The sequence below is a fragment of the Callithrix jacchus genome, chromosome 20 (assembly GCF_049354715.1).
Source record: "Callithrix jacchus isolate 240 chromosome 20, calJac240_pri, whole genome shotgun sequence".
Lineage (NCBI taxonomy): Eukaryota > Metazoa > Chordata > Mammalia > Primates > Cebidae > Callithrix > Callithrix jacchus.
In genome coordinates, this window is record NC_133521.1 from 6675624 (window position 1) to 6698742 (window position 23119).

Consider the following 23119-nt stretch of genomic DNA (forward strand, 5'->3'; position numbering starts at 1 on the left):
AAAGACATGCAACAAGTCCTACCTCAGCCTCAGAAGGAAGCAACCTGTCAATTCCTTGATTTGGGACTTCTAGCCTCCAGAAATGTGTCACATAAGGCTTCCATACTGTGGTCCTCTGTTACAGCTGACCTCATAAACACAGACAAACAGGATGGCCATTTCCCATACCCTGGGTGTTCAGGATTCAGTTTACCCATCCACTCAGAGTCAGCTGGAAGGGATGGTGGGACTCTTGGGGAGAGGAGTTTTGAAATCCCCTGGGTCACTGCATACCAGGCGTCCCATCTCAGAAAGGCCATGCAATGATCCCGCCACTCACTCATCACCACCATGGGACCTTTCTCTCTAAAACCACTCTCTCAGCCTTGTTCAGCATTGCAGAACTTTACAAAGGCCACGGGCTGCTAATTGCAGCTCTGTCAGCTATACTGGGCTTTCAGGACGAGGGAGCTGGATGCCCCGGCTCGTCCTGGTTGCTGTGGCGCTGCTCTCATAGGGTCTGACAAGTCCTCTCTCTGTGCATGTTCTTGAGTACTCAGCCTCCTGTCTGTCTGGATTAATTGGTTGGTGGCTATGAGCTGGACAAGACGATTTTTACTGCATGTGCCAGCAAGACTCATACTAAATTAGCATTTGAATTTTTTTTTTACAACTGCAACCACCACCACCACAAAAGAACCTGAAGATGTGTCTGTATTTTTGAGTCCCCTTTGAGGCTGGCTTCTCACGCACTTTCCCCTGTTAAACAAGGCTCTCTCCTGCCATCACTATGATATGTAGATACTGAAAGAGACCTGGAGGTGCCCTTATCCCACGGCCCATTCTTCTTCCCTCTGGGGTTCCTAAGAAAGAGAGCTATGCACACAAGGAACAAGGAAGGTGCAGTCTCATGTTGTTAATAGCTGAGTTAGCATTGGAAGCAGAACTCTTTCCTTTTATGAAAAATTTTTGATTGACAAATAATTGTATATATTTGTAGGATGCAGTGTGATGTTCTGGTACATGTATACATTGTAGAATGATCATCAAGGTAATTAACGTATCCATTACGTCACAAGCTTACCATTTTTGACAGTTATATTTAAAATCTACTATCTTAGTAATTTTGAAATATACAACACTATTATTAACCATGCTGCCTAACGGATCACTAAAATGTATTCCTTCTTTCTAAGTGGAGCTTTGTACCCTTTACCAGTATCTTCCCTTTCCCTCCCCTCCCATCCTCTTCCCTCTCCCTCCTCCCTCCCCTTCCCTCCCCTCCCCTCTTCCTTCCACTCCCCTTTCTCTCCCCTCCCCTTCCCAGGCCCAGCCTCTGGTGTCCTCCACTCACTCTGCTTCTATGAGTCTTTTTTGGACTTTTCAGATTTCACATGTAAGTGAGGTCATGCAGCATCTGTCCTTCTGCACCTGGCTTATTTCACTCAATCCCCCTGGATTCATCCATGTTGTCACAAATGACAGAATTTCCTTCATTTAGTATTCCATTGTGTATATCCAATGAATCTTCACTTAATGTCATCAATACGTTCTTGGAAATTGACTTTAAGCAAAACAACATGTAGCAAAACCAATTTTACCACAGGCGAATTGATATAAACAAAAGTTAAGTTCCTGTGGCATATTTCTGATCACAAAAACATCACCAAACTTCTAAAGACCCAAAACATTTCTAATATTGAACACTGAAATAAATGTGAGCTATATATACATTTAAGAAAGATTAATCAAAACAAGTAGGGGCATTATTTGCCTAACTTCTGTTGAAACAGTGAGTGACAGTGCTTGTCATGGTGGTGGGTTAAATCAGGAATAAATGTTGGCAAAGTGAAAATTGTCAGGCGCACCTCCTGACACCACATGGTTAAAAAACAATCACCAGCATAGCATGTTCACCAGCACTTTTGAGAACCGTTGTTTACTATCATGCATTAATAGGATTACCGGAGACTTTACTATTTTGTACAATAATTTGTACTCATTCATTCACTTTCTAACCTGCTTATTCCAGTTCAGGGTGCAAGGCAGGAACTTGCCCTGGCTAGGGAGCCATCCATTCCAGGGCACATTCACACACACACTCTTGCTCACTCACATGCTCATACTCTCACACCCACACTCACTCACATACACCCATACTCATTCATACACCCACACTTTCTCACACCCACACCCACACTTGCTCACACAACCCATATTTATACACCCACACTTTCTCACACACACCCCCACACTCGCTCAACACACCCATATTTATACACCCACACTTTCTCACACACACGTACACACACTCACACACCCATATTTATACACCCACACTTTCTCACATACACACCCACACTCGCTCACACACACCCATATTTATACACCCACACTTTCTCACACAAACACACCCACACTCGCTCACACAACCCATATTTATACACCCACACTTTCTCACACCCACACCCACACTTGCTCACACAACCCATATTTATACACCCACACTTTCTCACACACACCCCCACACTCGCTCAACACACCCATATTTATACACCCACATTCTTACATACACACCCACACTCGCTCACACACACCCATATTTATACACCCACACTTTCTCACACACACCCACACTTGCTCACACAACCCATATTTATATACCCACACTTTCTCACACACACATACCCACACTCGCTCACACAACCCATATTTATACACCCACACTTTCTCTCACACACATACACTCACTCACACACACCCATATTTATACACCCACACTTTCTCACACACACATACCCACACTTGCTCACACACACCCATATTTATACACCCACACTTTCTCACACACACACCCACTCGCTCACACAACCCATATTTATACACCTACACTTTCTCACACACACATACGCACACTCGCTCACACAACCCATATTTATACACCCACACTTTCTCTCACACACATACTCACACGCGCTCACACACACCCATATTTATACACCCACATTTTCTCACACACACACCCACACTCGCTCACACACACCCATATTTATACACCCACACTTTCTCACACACACATACCCACACCCACACACCCATATTTATACACCCACACTTTCTCACATACACACCTACACTCGCTCACACACCCATAATTATACAACCAAACTTTCTCACACGCACACCCATACTCGCTCACACACCCATATTTATACACCCACTTTCTTACGTACACATCCAAACTCACAAACACCCATATTTATACAGCCACACTTTCTCACACACACATACACACACTCACACACACCCATATTTATACACCCACACTTTCTCACACACACATACCCACACTTGCTCACACACACCCATATTTATACACCCACACTTTCTCACACACACACCCACTCGCTCACACAACCCATATTTATACACCTACACTTTCTCACACACACATACCCACACTCGCTCACACAACCCATATTTATACACCCACACTTTCTCTCACACACATACTCACACGCGCTCACACACACCCATATTTATACACCCACATTTTCTCACACACACACCCACACTCGCTCACACACACCCATATTTATACACCCACACTCTCACACACCCACACTCGCTCACACATCCATATTTGTACACCCACACTCGCTCACACACACCCATATTTATACACCCACACTTTCTCACACATACATATCCACACTCGCTCACACACACCTATATTTATACACCCACACTTTCTCACACACACATATCCACACTCGCTCACACACACTCATATTTATACACCCAAACTCACACACACCCACACTCGCTCACACACCTATACTTGCTCTCACACACCCATACACTCACACTCACCCACATTCACACACCCATACACAGCCACACTCATCCATACTCACACATGCACCCACACCCACACCCATACCCATACTAGCTCATTCACCCTCACACACTGGCACACACCCACACTTACACCTATTTTTACACCCACCCATACTCGCTCACACATCCCCACACACTCACACACTCATACTTGCTCACACACCCCCACTCACACTCACTGACACATCTATGCTTGCTCACACACTGACACACCCACACCCACCCATACTTGCACCCACTCACACACACACACACAGCCACATTTGCTCACACATCTACACTGGCTCACACACCCACACACGTTTACTGTCATGCATTTGTAGGATTACCAGAGACTTTACTATTTTGTACAATAATTTGTACTCATTCATTAACTTTCTAACCTGCTTATTCCAGTTCAGGGTCATCGCAGCTCAGGGTGCAAGGCAGGAACTTGCTCCCACGTACCCATATGCACACACACCAAACTTACTAATACTTTCTCACACTCACACACACACTTGCACACATACCTATCACCCACACACACTGACACACACTCAAACTTGCTCTCACACACCTACACTCATGCTCCCACACTTGTTCATACAAACCCATACCCACACCAACTTTCATGCTCCTACACTCACACACACACTCACACACACGCTCCTTCACACACACCCACACTCACACACTCTCACACTCATGCTCACTCTCCCTGGGGCCGTGTGCACATGCCAGTGAATCTCACATGAACAGCTTGAGGATGTGGTGGACACCAGAGTGCCCTGAGACAACACACAGATATGGGGGAAGGTGCAGACTCCACAGACAGGGACCCGGTTGGGAATCTGTTTTTTCACCCATCAACCTTATAGGAAAACGACATTGAACTAAATGATGTTATTCACAGATCTGCTGTATACCATATTTTCTTTATCCATTCATCCATTCATGAACGTTTAGGTTGTGAGGTGGAGTTTCCTGGGGCCCTTCTCAGAGAGACTGAGATTTGTGTAACAGAGGCCAGAAATGACATTTCTTAAACAATGTAGGAGTCTCTTTCTCTCTCATGTGGAAGAAGTCTGGGTGTGACTGTCTAGGGCCAGTACAGACATCAGGGAGCTGGGCTCCTTCACTCTTCCTGCTCTACCACCTTTTGATGCATGGCTTCCATCACTAAGTTGCCTCCAGGTCCTGAATAGCATCTGGAACTCCTGCTATCACAACCATGTTCCAGCCAAAAAGCAGAAGAGAAGGTAGTGATCACAGGGCTATGCCAGCTGTCATTTTCTCAACGTGCATGCCTCTGCATCCACCCAACATGTCTATCTGCTTACCGCTTACAGGCCACTGTGAGTTTCAAAGAAGGCCAGCAACTGAGGCCTCTTCGCTGGGCACATTCACTCCAGAATAAAACAGGAGTCTGTTACTAAGGAAGCAGGGAGGAGAGTTAACAGATAGGTAACCAACCACCTCCAGCGCAACCCAGACCAGCTGCTACCCAGCTCTGCTTAGCACTTGGAGGCAGGATTTTCAGATATGGGGATGGCTGGTCCTGTGTAGGGGACTGAGCACTTGGTGACATTAAATGCAAGGAAAAGCTTCGCAATGGCGATAACCTGTGAATGCACCTTGGTCTCCTGCACTGGACACTCATAGCAGCCCTAAGCACAACTGTGGCCAAATAAACTATGGCATACCCAGGCAGGAGAATGCAGCATTTAATAGTGAGCACATCTCCACACACCGACACGGAACAACATACACAGGAATCCCTCAGCAACACGCTGCCTCCTTCCACTCAGTTCTATTTTCCCCCAGTTGTCCTGATCTTCCCAAGGGTGCGTTAGAGGAGAAGTCTGCTTGAAGAGGGAGGGAGGGGCCGTTATTTTCAGGTGGCCCTGGGAAAAGAGAGTCAATGTAGAACCTGGCTCACCTACCCTAACCCTGCAATGGAAAGAAGTTGACATTCAGCTGGAGTGGAATTGAGACTCAGTGTTTCTGGATCTGAGAAATGCTTCAAGTTACTCAGAGCCCAGGCAGAAAACCTTGAGCAAACACAGGACCAAGGCATAATCCTCCTCGACAAGTCAACTCCGCGGCTCTGCAGTGAAACACCGGGAACTGGATACGATTTTTGCTAAGAATGGTCTCTCTGGGGCCCTGATATCTGAGGGGTCCACTTGAGGCTATTTAGCACAAATTTACAAGTCATTTCAGTCAACTCCAATTTTAACTGAGTCTTTAAAAGTAATGTTTTGATTTCTTATTATAAAAGTTTATTACAGTCAACAAGGCTTATGTGGGCAGGAGGATCAGGGGAACTTTTGTGTCTGTCTTTGTATTTTCTGGTATTATGTTAAAGGAATCAATTACATATTTTTATAGTAATCCCAGCACTTTGGGAGGCCGAGGCGGGTGGATCATGAGGTCAAGAGATCGAGACCATCCTGGTCAACATGGTGAAACCCCTTCTCTACTAAAATACAAAAAATTAGCTGGGCATGGTCGCACGTGCCTGTAGTCCCAGCTACTCAGGAGGCTGAGGCAGGAGAATTGCCTGAACCCAGGAGGCGGAGGTTGCGGTGAGCCGAGATCACGCCATTGCACTCCAGCCTGGCTAACAAGAGCGAAACTCCGTCTCAAAAAAAAAAAAAAAGAATGATCATATGAAAATTTCTCAATGGAAAACCTGTTGGGCAACAAAGTAGAATAAAGGTTATTGCCCACTCACCCCAAAATATTTTACTGTAGAAAATTTAGAACATACAACAAGCAGAAAGAAAAAAAACATATCATCCACAGTACCACAGTGCAGAGACAAGCATTGCTAAAATGTTGGTGTATTTTAACTGACTCTTTTTCTTTATATGCATGTATATAATTTGCTTTTTAAAATAACTGTATGTATTATGCACTGTTATGTACTCTTAGAACATTTTACTTTGCATCATGAGCATTTCCCCATGTCCCTAACTTGTCTTCTGTCACACAGTGTGTGATGGCTGCAGGCATAGTATTTCCTTATTGGGATGAACCACAACTGCTCTCCCCAAACCCCTATTGTTGGGCAATCATGGTAAGTCCAGTTCTTTTCTATTGTAAACAATGGTACCTTGACTGTCCTTAAACACAAATCCTGGTGACAGTATGGATTACTGCTTCAGGATACACTTCTAGGAGGAGAGTCACGGTCGAAGGCACACACATTTCCAAGGCCTTTGACGTGAATTGCCAAATCGCCAAGTTTTCCTTTAGAAAAGCCAGGCCAGTTCTCATTCTGAGCATCAGAATGAAAGCAGTATATAAATGAGAGTTTCAGTTTACCTCTCAGAAACATTGATGGAGCAACTGCTGTGAGCCTGGCTCTGTCCTGGGTGGAAACACAGTCCCTGCTTTCAATTCCACTCCAGTGGATGAAAACAGACACAGCACCGGCTACAACACAATGCAATCCCTGCCATAACTGCTGGACAAAAGGACCAGGGAGCACAAAGCAAGACGTTTGCCTGGTGGGGATCAGAGAGCGCTTCAACAGCCCAGAGAGGACTCTGAAAAGGTAGACTCAGTGTTCCTCTGTAAAGGACTCTAAAACATCCAGAAAACACTATCAAATTATTTCACTGGTATGGCTGCTGGTATCTTGCTGGACTTTTCAAAAGTGACTGTGAACATAAACCAGTTCGGAAGGATGAATACTGCATGATTCCAGTTACGCAAGGTATCTGTAGGAGTTAAACTCAGAAGCAGAGAATACAATGTGGCTGCCAGAGACTGGAGGGAAATGAGTTGTCCAGTGGGTCTAAGGTTCGGTTATGCTAAACAAATACTCTAGCTATCTGCTGCATGACACAGTGCCTATGGTTAGCTACCAGTGCTGCATTCTGCACCTTAAAACTTGTTAAGCGGTCTCATGTTAAACGTTCTTTTTTTTTGAGACGGACTCTCACTCTGTCACCCAGGCTGGAGTGCAGTGGCTTGATCTCTGCTCACTGCAACCTCTGCCTCCCTGGTTCAAGTGGTTTTCCTGCCTCAGCCTCCTGAGTAGCTGGGACTACAGGCATGCGCCACCACGCCCCCCTAAATTCTTTGTATTTTTAATAGAGACGGAGTTTCATCATGTTGGCCAGGCTGGTCTCAAACTCCTGACCTCAAGTGATCCCGACTGCCTGGGCCTCCCAGAGTGCTACAGGTGTGAATCACTGTGTCTGGCATATGTTAAATGTTCTACACACAGAGACACCTACACATACACATACCCTAAAATAAAACAAAAAGATACAAGAAAACTTTGGGAGGTACTGGATATGTATGTTGCAACTTAACAAGGTTTACACATAAATGAATGCAGTTCTTTGTGTATCTATTGTGCCCTCACAAAGCTGTTTAAAACTGGCCCCAGCAGAGGCATTTTCCCTCCCTGGTGTCTGGGAGAAAAGCCTGAGGGGCTCCGAGAGGACATGATGGCTGTTCCCTTCTGCTTCCCACACTGTTCCGCGGGAACCATCTTAAGAACTGAATTTCTCATTTTCATCCCCACAGTAAGAGGCTTCCCCTATTCCCTTGAGTGACAAAACTTCACAATCTGAACACTTTGGAAGTCTTTATGGCTAAGCTAATGCTAGCTGTAAATTCGCTATAAAGGGACAGGGCTTGCCTCCACCACCAGATATTTTGGGGCTTGGAACAAAAGGCACACACAGCCTGAGCTTTGTGAGCAGCTCTGTGCTGTGTGGCTAATCCAGGGGTTTGCTCAGGCTTTGGTCTTCCTGAAGCCAGGGAACCGACCTTCTTTCAGTTACTGATCCATTTCATCACCTGCTGAGGAGAGAAGGGAAGGAGAGGGCCACGTGTCTTGATTAAGGTCCGGCTGCTTGCCCTGGGATGTGGCTTGTGAGTGAATCCTTTCTGCTTCCTTTGGTTGTCCCAAGATCCACACAGAGGGAGCTGGATGTAGCTACAATAAATGCAAAATCAATCAAAACCAAAACAGAGGATGTCTTCAGGACCTAAGTGCGAGCAGAATGACCACAAGAAAGTCAAGAGGTCATGGATGGCTAATGAGCTGGAATCCTGTGGCTTGTTGCCCAGGACTTGTTGGATATCACTTTATTTTTATTTTTGTAGAGACAGGGTCTCGCTAATTTGCCCAGGCTGGTTTTGAACTCCTGGACTCAAGTGATCCTCTCACCTTGGCCTCCCGAAGTGCTGGGATTACAGGTGTAAGCCACTTAATTTGTCCAGCCAGGTGTGGCCATCAGTTTGTAAAGTGGTCTGTGGCCAGTGCTGGGTGGAGACGTGTTGTTTCTGACCTGTCTTTATTGGCGCTGGACAGTGCTGAGTGGACCTAACTGACTGTGTGTCAGACACTGTGTCCAGAAGTATGAGGCATTCTTACTGTTCTCAAGCTCCGCCAGACAAGCTGAGTGATTTGTCTTGGGAGGCAGAGGCAGGACTGGAACTCAGTGCGGTGTGTCTTCAAAGCCTGTGCTCTTAAATACCGCATATAGGGGAACTGGGTCCTGGTTGAGACTCCCTGACTCTGTGAATTAGAAGAACCTCGAGGAAGATGTGCTTTTAGTCACGTGGACTGCTTTGAGAGGCAGCATGGCACCAAGTGTGGGGTCTGAGGCCAAACCACTTGCAAGTTAAGTCCTGGGTCTGAAAGTGGCAGCACAGAGCCCAAATGTGACAGGGGAGCAGCCTGATGGTGTGGCGTTTCTCTGGTGTGATTGTTTGGGCAGGGGTTGGGATTCACATAGACCCACTGAGTGACCTGAGGCAGGTGTCTCCAAGCCTCGATCCTCTGCAAAACAGGGGTAATAACAGAACTCCGACCTCATAGGGTTGTGTTGAGCATTTAATTAATTAATTCATAGAAAGGATTTAGAACAAATGCTTCAGTAGGAGCATTAATCCTAATGAACAAAATCATCCTATGGAAATGTATGACATCCTTGGCATTCTACTTCTTGGACAGCCTTAAAATTTTTCCTTGTGCTTGGTGAAAACCTCCAGCTTGAGTCTGTAAGGTCCTTCTTTTTGGGAGAAGACTGGAGATGTGGAGAGAGGGAGGCTACTGGAACCCGGGCTTACAGAGTGTGGGCCCTGAAGCATTCAGTCATGCCCCAGGCCAGCAGGAGCATGACTTAACTCCCCAAGAGCTATGGAAGCATCTGCGAAATTTCTCAGTCACTCTCAACAAGTCTTTGCCTTGCTGCCTCCTCAAGCCCAGCCAAGCTGAGACTCAAGGGGTCTTTCTGCTTTTCCTTCTGTCTTCGAGGCCTTACCTGTGATGAGCTGTGTATCTGACCTCAACCCCTGCTGTGCTCTACACTTCACTATTTTCATTAGGAATTCACCCTTTTGCTAATAATAATACTAATTTTAAAAAGAATAATTCATTGCTCATAGCAACTAACCTCTATGGAGGATGTGCTCCGAGTTAGGCCCTGTCCTAAGCAGTCTACATGTCCTATCTCATTTACCCTCGAAGAAACACTGCTAATGTTATTGTAACTTCATTTTCCAGATGAGGAAACAGGTTCAGAGAGGGAACTTGCTCAAGACCACAGATGGATTCAAAACCCGACTCCATCTCAGCCCCCATATTTACTTATTTGGGGTCAAGACCTCAAATAGCTCAAGAATATGGAGACACTCAATGGTGGAGAGCAAAGGGCTTGGTCAGAAGAAATCAAGTCCATGCTACTTGTTCTACAATTAAGGATACTTTTTTGGACACCAGAGTTAAAGGCTCCAGGTTAGTTTTGTTGAGCTTGCAGAGGCCTCTCACGAATACCAGGATGGCTGTTGAGTAAATGCCAGGATCAAGCCAAGGCCCAGCTCTCTGCCAGCAAGTCAACCAGGCACCTGGGACTACAGTGCCCGGGTCAGAGATGGGTCAGACAGACTATGATCTGGGGCTGAGGAGGGCAAAGCATGTATCATCCTCACCTTACCCAGGATCCAGATGAACCAAGACCCTCCCACCCCTCCCAGCCCTGCCAACTGCAAGATCCCATAGAAAGTGGCCTTTCAAGACATTTGCTCCATGTCTTTTACAGACCTTGTAACTCAAGAAAAGGAAAGCACATAGTATCACTCCAAAAGAACCAGGGCCCACATGTACTGAGTGCTTTCTGTATACAAGGCCCTGTCCTCATCCCATGCCTACTTTATCCCTGTTGACCCCTGCCACAGCCCTAGGAGATTTTATTCTATGTTATTTTTTTACAGAACTTGGAGTTCTGACTTCCAGATCACAACCATTCAGTTGGCACCTCTGTCTCCTAGTAGCCACGGCTCAAGGGCGTGGGGTCGCTCTCCCCTCAGAGGAGCCTGGCTGAGCCCAGTTCTGTAGCCACCAGTGGAAGCTGCACATTGCACGTTTTAGCCTCAGCTTGGCCACCTCTGCAAGCCGTGCTGCCTGGCTTTCAGTGCCTCCAACAGGCCAAGTCTTCTTCCTCAGAGCCTTTGCCCGTGTGGTTCTCTCCCTCAGGAATGGTCTTGTGTCCCATGAAGTCCCCCTGAGCCAATGCAGCACTACTCATCCTCATGTTTCAGGTTAAATATCTTGTGCTCAGAGAAATCTCTTCTAAGTCTCACCTCATCTTCAAATGAGATATCTTCAGTTATTCCTTTTTGTTCCACATAATTTTGTTTCCTTCATAGTACATGTTCCAATTTGTTAATCGGGCCTATTTGCATAACTCCTCTTCTCTGTTGGACTATGAGATCATTGAGGTGGGATGGTGCCTACTTTGCTCACCATAGAATGTCCTTGACCCAGCACGGCCTTGGGCACAGGGCTCACTAGACGTCCGTTGAATAAACAATGGGCAGTCAGAAGAAGCAGAAGAAGGTTCACTTAAAAGTCTTTATCTCCACCACAAGTTTTTGAAGTTCAGGCTTAAACAGAAAGGTTACAGAAGAAATCTGCTGAACTTTCTAAAATATTGATCAAAGTACGTGGAAATCAAAATCAGATTTGGGGGTCTAAGTGGCGCATTGACTCAGAGCTGTCGGAAGCTCAGAGCTTCCACTCAGGGACGTGGAAGCTGATGTCCTGAGAGTGTGAGTGACACTTCAGTGAGAAACAGGCAAGCTCGGGCTGCCCCAAAATTTGCTTGTCTTGTGGAAAAGAAAGTTGCACTATTGAGTCATCTTCATTGGTAGAAAAACCCAGTCCCCAAAGAGTAAGATTTGAACAGCAGGGCACACCATGCTTTCTTTGGGTGAAGGGAAAGTCCTAGAAGTTTACACATGAATGTGGCTACACTGGACCAAAGGGGAGTTGGTTGAAAGCTCCTGCACAACAGAGAGCTGTTTAGTGCAGCCATTAGCTCCATTATGAACCTCATTTATGATTTTATTTACTTAACAATTCAGTCTTCCGTGTCATGAATTTTTGAGAGAGACATTCAATTAGGAATTATGACTGCAGTTTAAAGAAATATATTGCCTCCCTTCTAGGTGGGTGCCAGCTTTATTTTATGGATGTGCCTGGATGCATTCCAGAACATTTGGAAGAAACAAATTTTAGCACTTTTTCTCCATTCCTCCCTCAAAGCCTGGGACTCCTGCCAGTTAGAAAAACCTTCGCATGTGCCCTCAATACTAGGTATGGTGTTGAGTTGGTAGCAGGCAGAGAGGGTCAGCTGGTGCCTTGGCGATGCATCTCAGCTGGTTCCTCTGTACAGATCTTCCCTAAAATCCCACCATCTAGGTGCTTCCTCAGACCCCACACAGGCACGGGTTTCCCCTTTAGTGGGTCTTTCTCCCAGCTGCTCTCATTCTAATTTTTATTCCTAATTCTGCCCCTCCCATGAGACCCCAAGAATTCATCCTAAACTTGGGACAGAAATACAACTCCTCCACAAACCATAATTTTCCATCTGGACTGGGCTCCCATGGTGTTCCTTGGTTATGAGCAATGGGAATGCACTCTGTCAAGCAAACAGAAAAAATGATTAGTGGCTCATATAATCACTGGAAGGCAGAAAAAACTAAGGAAGGAAGGGACAAAGGTGGCAGGAAAGCTGAACCACCTCCCCAGTCAAAGCAAATGAACTCCAACCATCGTTGCTCTCTGTATCCCTCAACCCAGGATGGAAGCTTGAAGGGAGAACAGCGTTTGGCTTAGCCTGGTAGACGAGACTGGGCACTTTGATGGACGATCTCACCAGACCGTGTGTGTTCAGTGGGAAGAGTAGTCCCCCTTAAACAAAACAAAGTGCCATTGTGCAAAGAAGGGGAAGAACAATCCAAGCAGGCAGACAAAGGTGAACACAAATCCACTAAAATCGGGAGGAGCCTAGACACTGTTCCACCCCAGGAATGGCTAAAGGAGTTGAGGCTTTGTAGCCTGGAAATGTAAAAACCTCTATCGGGGTCTTTAAATTCTTGAAGAGCTGCTCTTTGCATATATTGCTAATTCCTTACAACAGTGTCAGGTAGATGGAGTTATTATCCCTATTTTAATGATTAGGAAAGTGAGAATCAGAAAGATTGAGCAGTTTGTACAAGGTCACACTGCAAGAGGCAAAGCTGGTTCAAGCCCAGGTTGGTTTGACTCTCAAACACATGCTGAGAGCAGCATTTTTCTTGTTCACTCTTAATCAGAGAGTTAAGAGTAAATGAATAGAATGGGTAGAAAAGCCATGAAGGACTTCTTTTCACATCATGAAGAACTTTTTTTTTTTTTTTTTTTTTTTTTTTTTAAATAGAGCAGCCTAGCAGTGTTCTTTAGAAACAGTGCCATTCCTGGGATGAGTAATTGCTATTTTTATTTCATGGCCCTTATTTACCCCTTCTTTTGCTAATAAGGGCCCCATTTTGCTTTTCAAACAACTTCAGGAATTCCCTGGCTGGCAACACACTGGTGACTAAAACGGACATCTCAGATCTAGCAGAGATTTTGTCTGGGATGCTGTGGAGAGATTTCTTGAATAAGGGAGAAGCAGAGAGAGAGGAATTCCAGGGTCTTATTAAACCCTTGGATTCAGGGAGTCTATGAATGCTAAAAAGGCAGTAATAGTAAGAGGCAGAGAGCATTCTGTTTTGCTTTACTTCTGATGCTCACCAAAGCCTTGTGGGCATACATGGAGTGTCTGTGAGTTTGTCCTTGGCCACAGGCCCCTCCCTAGCCCTGTTTGTATTATGTCAGGATCCTGATCTTTCCTGCCCAACTTTTGGTGACAACTGATTAGGCTGGGATAGACCTGAGCCAGGGTATCCATCTATCACCTTCACTGAGCCAATCAACTTCTCTTTCTCTCGAATTTGAAGAAAAATAAACTGTATTCAGGATTTCAATCTGGTGGCCCATAGGTATATGGATGTGCTTGCTTGCTGACATTTCTCTTTAAATTAAACTTGAATAAATTTGCTGGATTCTCCAGTTTGGCACGGTCCCTGCCCACCCCTATTGTATCACTGACTGCCTGGTTCAGAGATTTATATTACCCATTTTGTCCTTGCGGGCATTTGAGTTTGCATCTCTCATGGAGTTTACAATGGCTAGTGTTTTTAAGAATTTCCTTGCCAGACCTACTTTTGAGTGTTTTTCATGAATCAACTCATTGGATACTCACATTAGCTTTATGAGACAGAAACAATTATCATTCCAATTTTACCAAGAAGGAAACTGAGGTATACTGTGTCCAAGGTGACACAGGTAGTAAATGACAAAGTGGAAATCTGAACCTCATTCTTCTAACTCCAAGTTTATATTGTCTTGATTATGGTGATGCAAGACCTAAAGTAAAAAGCAAGTCAAGCCACCTCATAGCTGACATTTTGGAAGAGCAGAGAGGTCACGTGTCAGCAGAAAACAGCAGATTGCGTTTTCTCCAACCAGGGGATGGAGCAGATGTTCCAGAATAAGTGGAGAGGAGTGATGAGCGGCACCATAAAAAACAGAGATGCAGTCTTGGATGCTGGCTGTCCAGACCCAGACACCATGTGGCCTGAGTGTCCTTGGTTTCCTGTCCTTGGCCAGTCACACCTTTTCCAAATCCCTGTTATGTGGGCTGGTTTGAGCGAGCCTCTGCTTTTTACCTCTGTTTTCCTGCCCATGACTGCTCTGTGATGCATACCTTCTCCTGGGGACAGTTCACAGAATCTGCTCTCCACTTAAGGTTGAGACACCCCAACCAGAGGGTGGGGAGCACAGCACCCCCAGAACCCTGGACACTCCTCAGGAGAGGACTGTAGGACGTTTTAAGTATTCTTGACTTTGAAACAGCTCTTGAAATATCCTGCTTGGGAATGACATTTTTGCTTGCTGAAATTGTACGCATGCTTATTGTGCTTTTAGAAAATCAAAGCTTGGCTTGCTTCAGCCCACACTCTTGGTAGCAAAAGCATGGCCAGCTGAACCCCACTCAACCCAGATGGAGCAAGCTCCCTGGTTGTTTTCTGGGGATCAGGCCTTCTCCAGAAAGCCATGAAGTCCTCCTTAGGGTGCTGCAGGTTTGTTCCTGCTGTTCTCCAATCCCAGGCTGTTAGAAAGCATGGCTGTCAACTTCTTTCCAGAACATTCTGTTCAACAGAAAAAAATGCTCTGAGCCTCTCGCAGCATGAGCCTCTGACCTGTGACAGAAGATCCTCTGGGGCTGGAAGGAGGATGGCTTCCATGACACAGAAAGGCCGACGAAACAAATTTCTCACTCCCTTGCAGAAGGGCTCCAAGATCACCCTCTTACTTCCAAGGTTAAAAGGACACAGGGAACCCGGGAGACGTGCTTAAGCGATGCTCAGTACCATTCAGAGATGGCTATTAGTGTACAGATCAATAAAGTAGACAGGAGGCCACCTTTTGCAAGGACAATTCTGTGACCTGTTCAAGTGGACTAGAACAGGTTCAGCCTTCCCAAGCCAACCCAAGAGTACTGGAGCTGGAGCGATTTCTCTCACCAGCCCGTAGCTGAGATGAGTTTCTCAAGGGAGGGTGCTCATGCAGGGAGAGGAAGGTACACTGATATGGGGAATTCAGGAAGGCTCCTAAAGTGGCTGGCTTGGAATGGCAGCTTCCGACAGGAAGAAAACAGGCCCCATGCCAAGTTTGTACCCACATCGTCTCTCTAACTCCTCATTATAGCCAAAGACATAGACAGTCATTACCCCATCTGACGGAGGAGGAAACTGAAGCTCAGAAAGGCTGGTTTACTGCGCCAGCGACAGAGCGAGGACTTGTGGGGAGTCTGATCTCAGAGAGATGAAACCTAATCACGATGTCTCCTACTTCCAGTGTTTGCTCTGGAGGGGTTTTTACAACTCCATTTTCCACCCCCTAACCCTACCCCACCCCCGCAGCCACCCCCATTTGCCAAATCTCTCTTTCTCTGTGGCTCTTTTCTTCCTTCTTCCTTGTTGGCTGTACCCCTAGCAATCCTCACTGTTTCCTGCTACCTGCCTCCCACGTCTCTGCACACTCCCTGTGTTGCAGGATGCCCTGTTGAGAGACCAGGTTGTGATAGCTCAGACCCTCCAACTCTATTTCATCACATCTGCCCTCTCCTATCCCAATCATTGACCACATTTCTCCCTCCTCTACTTCTCCCTCCCAATTTCTCCATAACCGCTGCATAGAGTTCTGGCTTATTTTACTCATCCATTCACTTCCTTATGCATTCATTTAGCTGAATAAATTTTGAGTATCTTTATAGATTTGGGGCCGTGTTCTATGTCTTGTGGACATAGCAGCCAATAGACCACAGAAGATCCCTGCTTTCTTAAGTTCAAGGTGCTTAAGTTCAAGTCTGGGAGACAGACACAGACAAGAATACAAATTAATAAAGAAGATAAATAAGCAAGATTGTAACAAGTGTCTTCAAGGACATACTCAGTATGAGAAAATGAGGAGGAACTGGGGAGGGGCGACCTCAGATGGGATGACTGGGTAGCATCTTCCAGTGGGCTAAGTGGTCCCAATTGACCCACCAATGGGACCCCAGCAGGGGGTGAGCAATCCTCTGTCACCCTTTAGTGTAGGGTCTCCGGTGTCTCTCCCCTGCTGACACTTCTTCCTTCTCCAGGTCAGTTGGGAGTTCTTAGGAGTGGAGGGAGTTAGGAGCCAGACTTAATAAAACCTAGTAGAGGAGGAAAGACTGAATTTAACTCCTGTTCAGGCCCTGGAAGGAGTGTCTGTTCACTCTTCTCTTCCCATGGGGCTGTTCTTTCCAGCTCCTGGAGAGGTGGTTCAGTCACTGCAAGATTACTTGTCAGTGGAGCAGAAGGTCAGCCTCAAACTGTCTTTTGTCACCTGTCCAAGTTAACCCGAGGCTTCCCATTCCCTTGTTTTCACCTTTGCATTTCTAGGCCCCATTTTATAACTGTCTCCATTGACATTCTGCTAGGATACGTTTGTAAGACATTTCATTTATCCTCTCGTATTCCTGGGAATCTGGAGAGTCTTGAGAGTGGCTCGGTCATGTGGAGAGGTGTTCTTTTCCCTGGGAACCATAACTACCTCCCACAGAATGTTCCTCACTCTGAAATCTAGGTAGGTAGTTGCTGTAGCTTCCTACCCCTGTTAGGATAATTGGACTAATGTTGCCTATTAGTGCTATCCTCAGGGGCCTGAACCTGTGAAATCATCAACTAAAAACATCCATTCAGCTGCAACAGCCCGAACTGCTTTCAAACCAAGTCAAATTTTTTTTTCTCTTTATAGATTTATGAACCAAGCCAAGGTAATTTTCTTTTTTCTAACATCAGCAAAAGACCCTAATGCCCACTGAGCCAGTTTGAACTTATAATGAACTAAAAAATTGTCTGCAGCTTTTGAACCAGCTCCTCAAAATAATCTCTGAAATAAGCCTAAACAACCACTGCTGCTGGGCCATCCAAGCTGGTTTACTGGTGCTGCTGTGGCCTGTTGCTGTGGAAGCAATCCTGTGAAATTTGAAAGGACATCTTTGCAAGGCCTCCCGAGGTATGGCAAGGTGCTAAATTGACATACACCAATCCTAAACTGGTTCTCACCAGGGAACTTCAGAGGTCAGAGAGCTGTGGGCATCCGTGTGTCATATCTTCCTTCTTATGTCAGAGTTCTATTCGGGGGGATGGGTAGAGAGCCAGAGGTGGTGGGACAATCCAGTTTCTGCACCTAAGATGCATGCATTTTGTTGGACCTTGCCCCATCCCAGGGAGCTGCATTTTGCAGCGCATCAGAATCATCTGAGAGCAGGAGAACCCTTCTGACCATGAAAGCATTTCCCAGAACCAACCCAGAAGAGGCCGCTTCTCCTACTGACACTGACCAAGCCAAGAACCAGGCTTGTGATGGGCTGAACTGGGTCTTTTCAGCTCAAAGCTGGTCAGAATTCACCTAGGCAGCCTAGACCTTGCCATCCCCAAACCTCAATTTTATTTCCCTAGCTGTAAAGTACAAGACCTGTTCTAACTTATCCTAGCTGCTGTACAATTCTTTAATGTCAGGGAACGGACAGGAAAGCCATGTGAAGTCAGAGCCCTTACCCTATTCATTAGTCACACAGTGCCTGGCACATATCAGCACACTGCAAAGATTTGCTTGTTATGAGTAAATGAATGAATGAGCAAACAATATATGCATAGGAATGGGAACTCCCCAGACATGAAAAAACTCAGGCTAGCCTCTTCCTCATTCTTTGCAGGGTTCTGCTATCGATACGTAATTGTCTACTGAGGGAGGTGCCAGTGTAATACTGCTTGGAGTCCAATTCTGATTCCCATATAGTCTATCTGTTTGATCTTGATAAGTTCTTGGATCTGCATGAGCTTCAATTGCTGCATATGTAAAATGGGATAACAGTAGTTCCTATATCACAGTGCATGAAAAAGCATGTGGCACAGTGCCTGACACGTGATAGACCCTTGAATGTCATCTCTGATCAGTATTCTTAGAAAGGGTTTGTTGTCACATATGTGTATCTGTATCTGTATCGTCCTTATCTATTTTTAGTCACTGACACATTATAAAGCTCAGGGCTAAGCAGTTGCACTGTTTATCAAACAAATCTCTTCAGACCGTCTCTGGCTCCCTTTAGAGTTCTCTTTGCCCAACTTATTTTCAGCTCTGAAAGAGTTACAGTCCACGTTTTAAGTGTCACATTAACACTTGCTTTCTGGTTACCAGAGTTACAGCTTATCAACAGCTCTCTTAAATTTTCCATGCCTGTTTTCTATCACTTGTCTCCGGGAACCATCCACTTGGCAAAGCTCTCAGCGCGCTCTCTCTCTCTCTGTATTTCTCCCAGCTCCGTCATCTGATGTTGTGTCTGTCTCCTCTGTTGTTTTTTGTTCTTCCCAGGTTCTCCTACTTCTTTGGCAGGAAGAGCAAATGGTTTTCATCTCATGCATCAGCTCAGATGGCTACTTTGAGGCTTCTCTGACCACGTCTAGGGTCCGTGAGAAAGAGCATCATGATTGATTAGGAATGGCTGCCACCGTTATGAGAGGAGAGGTAGGGCTCTGTGTAGTAGCCATTTGCCATCCTTATTTGGGCAAAGGAAATACTGTGACTTATCATTTTACAGCTTTTCTATAAATCTTAGCACAAGATCAAACACAGGCTGAAATTCAAAGTTAAATCGTCTAATCCAATATACCATGATTTGGACAGGTGCTAAAAAATGATTTCTTCTAGTCTCTCTCTCCTAGCCAGAGGGAACATCTATATCCCTCTGTCTTTGGGGAGCTGGGCAGCCTTGGTGAAGAATGTTCTTCCTTCTCTCTAGAAAGCACAAGCTACGACATAAAGATTGTTCTAGCCCTAATAGTAAATCTGCTGAGAAAATTCAGGGATCTTTCAGTAGGAAAGAAGCCAGGCTACGTGAAGGTGAGTGTAGCCCGTGCAGTAAGGCTGACATCCACTGACCTAAGGCCAGACCTGACGCTTGCTCACCTTCTAAGAGCGCTAAATAAGGCCGCCTCACCTTAGCCCCCTTTATCTCCTTGTTTCAAGAGGAGGTACCTGGGTCAGGGTTAACTTATGAACAGAGAGGGCTTAGAAATGTCCTTGGCAAGGTATTATTGCTTATATTACATTTGCTCGGCATCTTGCCTGTGCTAAGCCAGGAGCTCATGTCAGATTCAATAACCACCTTCTTCTGCTACTTAGAACAAACACAGATTAAGCCCTTGCCTTATCTCTGTACCCTGCCCCGGCCCATGCACCCATGCTTGAACCTCAAGGTTCTCTTGCTCAGAAACCTCTTCTCTGTGCAAAGCCACAGAGAAGGCCATCTCCATGCTTGGCCAGACAGTCGTTGTTCCATGCCAACCCCTGAGCCCTGCCTGTCAACAGTTATAAACTTGTTGATGATGGCAGCTGCAGAGAGTGTCCTTTATAGTCTATTAGACCTCGGGCAAGTTTCTCAACCTCTCTGTGCTCGGTTTCTTCATCTAGAAGTCGTGATTATACTAAGAGCACGTACTTTGGAAAGTTGTTTTAAAGACTAGAGAAGTTGGCCCGGTGCAGTGGCTCATGCCTGTAGTCACAGCACTTTGGGAGGCCAATCACAGCAGGCAGGAGGATCACGAGGCCAGGAGTTCGAGACCAGCCTGGCCAATATAGTGAAACCCCATCTCTACTAAAAATACAAAAAATTAGCTGGGCATGGTGGCACACGCCTATAATTCCAGCTACTCAGGAGGCTGAAGCAGAAGAATCATTTGAACCCGGGAGGCAGAGGTTGCAGTGCGCTGAGATTGCTCCACTGCACTCCAGCCTGGGCGATAGAGAGAGATTGCATCTTAAAAAAAAAAAAAAGAAAAGACTGGGGTAGTTAACACAGGTAAAACTCTCAAAACAGTGCCTGGGGCACGGTAAATGCTGAAAATATTAACCATTATTATTACAAGTGTTTCCTCTCTCGTCCTATTTGATCCCCGCAACACTATGAGGTCAGCTAGCCCTACAGGGTTAGAACCCTTATTCTAGAAGGAAACAAGTTCGGGAGGGCTAGGCTGGAATGGCTGTGTTGGGCTGGAGCCACGTTCTTTTGACTCCAGGTCCAGGATTCTTGTGTTATAGCGCCTGTGATTTTTAGCATTTGACCTCAGACCATGCTGGTGCCTGGTATTGTTTTCCCTTTTAATTGTTTACAAAAGAGGATTTTATAAACAGTGTGAAATTTTGACAGTCTCAAAGTCAACCTGGAATAGGTAACTGCACTTATATATGTAAATAAGTATACACCTTGGTATTACCAGTCGTGATTTAGCATCCTTGGGAGTAAAGACAGGTAAAAGCATTTCATTTTTTTTTCTTTTTTGTGAGACAGAGTCTTGCTCCATCCCTCAGGCAGGAGTGCAGCAGCACAATCTCGGCTCACTGCAACCTCTGCCTTCTGGGTTCAAGTGATTCTGCTGTCTTAGCCTCCCAGAGTAGCTGGGATTACAGGCACCCACCACCATACCTGGCTAATTTTTGTAGTTTTAGTAGAGACAGGATTTCACCATGTTGGATAGCCTGGTCTCAAACTCCTGATCTCAGGTGATCCGCCCCCCTCAGCCTCCCAAAAGTGTTGGGATTACAGGCATGAGCCACCGCTTCCGGCAGGCATTTCATCTTTTATTTTTTCTGTTTGTACTGGGCTGCTGCCATTTTACCAGTTTCAAGATCATTTCACTTCTTTTGCTATATCACCCGAATTTCCTGTTGAGGAATGTCCATACAGGGTAAGTGGTGGGGCTCTCAGTTCTTACTCTTCTTGTTTTCCAGTGGCTAGTCCTCTGTCAGAGCAGTACTCCAGCCTACCTGCTGTCCTCCATTCCTCCCCAGGGAGAGGGAACGATGCAACTCTTTGGTGCTTTTGCGGGAAGGAACTGGGCATGATCTGCTTTGCTTCCTCCGCCCTCTTCTCTCATGGGGAATACACATTCCCTTGTCTTCTAAGCTATAATTTTATAGGGCAGGGCCCTACGGAGGAGACTTGTACTTACCCAGTTCTGCCTGTGATGGGCTGTCTGTTTCTGAGATTTTAGTACTTAGAAGTTCTTTGCAGCTGAACAATGAAGCTACATTCTTCAAACTTGTGGTAGTTTGCACCCCTTATGCGTAATCCTGTGTCCATCCTCTTTTAATTGTTCTCGATTCAGGAAGAGAAAGTAAGGAAGCCATTTCTTAGCTCCTCATACCCTGTCTCCCTCCCCAGCTCTCAGTCCATAGGATTTACATGGGGCTGGCCCCACCTTCACAAGTCTGGGTCTGTCATATAATCCAGGCCGTGCCAATCAGCAGATTTCCATCCCTCTGGTTATAGAAATTGGTTCATACTTGGGAACACAATCCAGGTTGACTCAGTGAGATGCGATCCTTGAGAGTTATTGTATTATTTTGAGAAAAGAAGTTATAATTTCTGCTGGGATAACTCAGAAGAATATAAACCAAGATTTACTGAACTTTTTCCCACCATAGAAGAGAAGCCTGCTTGAATAGAGTTGACAGAGCAGAAAGCAGAGCTGACAGACAGAAGGGGACAGAGACCAGATAACAGCCTATAAACCCCTCCATTGCTTGACCAGTGTGGGTTGATCTTGGTCCCTTGGAACCAGGGAATGCTGATTCGCTTCCTAACAATGCTTCTCTCTCCAATAGCTTAGCAGAAAACACAGCTTCTCACAACTTGCTGAATGGACTCCCATACCATCTTGCCCTTGATATTGGCCAATATTTATCATATGCATCAGCTTCCACTGATCTTTCTGTGGCCCTAGGTGTCCTACAAGGATGAGTTATCCTATTGGTTAAATAAAGGCTGACTGAACCCAGTCTATCGAATGATCCTGTTCATTTGTGTAATAATTAATCACGGAACTTAATGTGCTTGGCAACTCTTACCTTCGGCAGATTCTACATGATTCCAGAGCTAATCACCATTTTTGTTATTCTCTCAAAGCCCATGAGAAAGATCCCCATCCCACTCCCTAATGCCCTCTATGCTTAACCAGAATAGAGAGATGGTGATAGTCATTGTCACTGATGTCTATCTTTTGCTCTTCTTTCTTTTCAAAAGTCATGTCAGTTAAATGGCTAAATGTGAACCTAAAGACAGGTGGAGGGAAGTGTTCACATTTGTGTGTGAACTAAAACTAACATAGGCTTCTTGTCAGAACAAGTTTCCGAACGGGCTAAATGGGTGTTAATCCAGTTCCACAGATAAGAAACTGAAGCTCAAAGAAGTGAAATAACTTGTTCCGCATACACAGCTGCCTGACTCCAAAACCCAGGCCCTAGGCCATTGTGCCACCCACTTCTCTGCAT

The 23119-nt window shown here is 45.6% G+C and overlaps 1 long non-coding RNA gene across 1 annotated transcript; it reads right to left on the reverse strand.

Annotated features, from left to right (window-relative positions):
• Nucleotides 1-8450: 8450 nt before the first annotated feature.
• LOC118149743 (uncharacterized) lies at nucleotides 8451-22003 on the reverse strand. Its single transcript, XR_013530227.1, has 2 exons — nucleotides 21799-22003; nucleotides 8451-8821 (listed from the first exon to the last, which is right to left on the reverse strand). It is a non-coding gene; the product is annotated as an uncharacterized LOC118149743 (long non-coding RNA).
• Nucleotides 22004-23119: the final 1116 nt, after the last annotated feature.